At 36.6% G+C, this 3121-nt stretch overlaps 1 pseudogene; it reads right to left on the bottom strand.

Annotated features, from left to right (window-relative positions):
• Positions 1-2086: 2086 nt before the first annotated feature.
• LOC119040533 (2-iminobutanoate/2-iminopropanoate deaminase-like) lies at positions 2087-2496 on the bottom strand (annotated as a pseudogene).
• Positions 2497-3121: the final 625 nt, after the last annotated feature.

Genomic DNA, 3121 nt, shown 5'->3' with positions numbered 1-3121 from the left:
GACAATAGTACAGTGGTTACCAGAGTCTGGGAAGGGGATGGAGGGAGGTTGAAGAGGGTAAAGTGAGACATATATAGAGAGATGGAAGAAGACTAAACTTTGGGTGGTGAGCACAGATGATGTACTGTAGAATAATACACTTGAAGCTTATACGATCCTCTTAACCGATGTCACCCAAATACATTTAATTTAAAAAACAGAAGAAAAAATGTCATATATCTTTATCACTGTTAAATTTGTCTACTAATTTTCAGCCCATGCCAGACATCAATTTCACTTTTATTACAAAGATAGCAAAAATGCTCTTTTATTATTAAAGTTAATGGTTTAGCATTTACCCGCATTTTTCAGAGTATAAGATGCACCTCTTACATTTTTTGCTTCAAAAATGTTTCCTATTTTCCTCCTCTAAAATGTAGGTGTGTCTTGTGGTGCAGATCCCAGATGCACCGAGGTTTTAGAGGAGAAAAATAGGGGGAAAAATTGAAGCAAAAAATGTGGTCAAACAGTGTGTCTTACAGTCTGAAAAACATGGTATATCTCTCTACAATTGAATTAAAAAAATGTTAAGCCATTTTATATCTAAAAAATTGTTATGGGAGGGGATGGATGGAGGTAGCAGAGGATATGGGGGGGAAATGGTGATGGAAAAAATGCAATATCATTTAAAGAAAAATGGAGGCCAGAATATATATACACACACACACACACACACACACTTCCTCTGCCTCCACACATGGTTTCCCCCAATGAACTTCTTGCATTAGTGTGGTACAGTTGATGAACCAACATTAACACATTGTTAATGAAATCTTCAGTTTAAATTTGGGTTCACTCTTTGTGTTGTGCATTCTAGGTATTGACAAATGCATAATGACATGTATCTATCATTATAGTATATTGCCCAGAAAATCTGTGCCCCACATTTCATCCCTTTTCTATCTCCCCCACTACTCCCCAAACCCCTGGCAATTACTAATCTTTTTACTGTTTGCCTTTTCCAAAATTTCAGGTATCATATGGTCTGTATAGCCTTTCAGACTGCTTTCTTTCTCCTAGCAACATGCATTTAAGGTTTTCAGTGTCTTTTTGTGGATTAATAATATATTTCATTTTAGTATGGAATAATGTGCCATTCAAAGTTTTTATTTTCCTCTCCCTCCTCTTCTTTTTCTTCCTTGTCTTCCTCCTCTTACTCTCTTATTATCATCACTGTCATCACTATATGCCTGGCACTATTCCAAGTGCTTTATACATATTAATTTATTTAATGCTTACAACAAATTTATAAGGAAGATACTAGTAATATACCTATTTTACAGATAAAACAGAGAAATATTTATTGAGGAAACAAGCTTGCCCTGGCTGGTGTGGCTCAGTGGATTGAGTGCTGGCTTGTTAACCAATGGGTCACTGGTTCGATTCCCAATCAAGGCACTTGCCTGGGTTGTGGGCCACGTCCCCAGTGGGGGCCACATGAGAGGCAATCACACATCGATGTTTTTCTCCCTCCCTTCCCCTCTCCCTAAAGATAAACTTTAAAAAAGGAAAGAAGCTTAAGTAATTTGCCCAAGGTTACAAAGCTAATAAATGGTAGAACTATATTTGATCTTGGGTAGTCTGGCTTTAGTGTTCATGCCTTTAACCACTATACTATACTGCTTCATGTAAAAATGTCTAAAATAATTTTCAGTACTTAGTTCTGTAATTAATTCACAGTGCTATACTGAATATATAACTATATACACATACTATATTTATATATAATTGAATCAGATATGCTGTTTATTATTCCTCAGGAACAGTAGCTCATCTGTCTATATATTATTTCCCTTCACTTCAGTAAATATTTAATGAGACTATCTTTCCCCAATTCAGTAATGTGCATCTGCATAAGTGTAATTAATAACATCGATAACTGGGCTCATCATTTAATCCTCAATTCATGCTTAATTCTCCTTATTATATGGTATTTCCATAAAAATTCAGATATTTCAGTCAAACTTACTTTTTAACATTACTGTAAAAATTAAAATGTTAATTTTAAAAGGTTATAAATATTTCAGACTAATAACACCAGGCCTGCTTACACTCTTGCTGTTGTGAAATGTCCTTGGAGAGCTAATGCTTCAGTCTCAACACTGCTTCTTTTGGGCAAAGCCATAACCTGCTAAGCAGCTTCAGCTGGAAAACCACTCTTGAAATGCTGTTTATAGACTTCACTGACAGCATTGAAGTCCTTTATGTCAATCGGAAAAAGTTGTTTGTATCACATTAGTGAAGTCACAGCATATTGCTTTCAGAATTTCACCCATGTTTATAAAAACTTACTTAGCTTCTTCCACCAACCCTCCTGGAATAAGTGCCACTTGAAGGGTTCATACCTAGCTATCCTAAAATGAAGGTAGTTCAGCAGACTAACTGAGCATGACTGTAAGGACCAATGACCCCAGAGGTTTTCACAGTGCTAACCACCTTTGGAATCAAGGACAGCATGGCTAATAATCTTCTCTTGTGGGCCCCTGTGAAAGAACAAGCCCATACATCTGCAATGTCTTCTCCATAACCCCCACCCCGGCCCTAAGACATCAAGCTTCTAATATTAATATGTAAATTTATCATTGGGTTTTACTTAGATCATGGAAAATGACACTAGGTCAGGTCACTAAGAGCTTAATGTTTAAGTTCTATATTTTGATATTAATGTACATTTAACAGGGACAAGAATGAAAGCAGGGGAATATTGTATCCATGAATGACTAGTCCTTTACTCTATTACCCCAGAAAAATATGGTAATTTTTCTGTGACTTTAATTCTCACTGCATTTGGGATCCTGTGGAGTGAGACCATAAGAAGAATTGGTGAATAAAGACAAATACAATTAGCTTTGGTTGGTGTGGCTCAGTGGATTGAGTGGCAGCCTGTGAACCAAAGAGTCACTGGTTCAATTCCCAGTCAGGGCACATGCCTGGGTAGCGGGTCAGGTCCTCAGTAGGGGGCACACATGAGGCAACCACACATTGATGTTTCTCTCCCTCTTTCTCCTTCTCTTCCCCTCTCTAAAAAATTATAACGATAAATAATTTTTAAGAGAAAACAAATACAATTATAAAATAAATC

Source organism: Artibeus jamaicensis, unplaced genomic scaffold, assembly GCF_021234435.1.
Source record: "Artibeus jamaicensis isolate MK-2021 breed Jamaican fruit bat unplaced genomic scaffold, CSHL_Jam_final scaffold_916, whole genome shotgun sequence".
Lineage (NCBI taxonomy): Eukaryota > Metazoa > Chordata > Mammalia > Chiroptera > Phyllostomidae > Artibeus > Artibeus jamaicensis.
The sequence above is the reverse complement of the archived record's forward strand: the minus strand, read 5'-3'. Positions and strand labels throughout refer to the sequence as shown.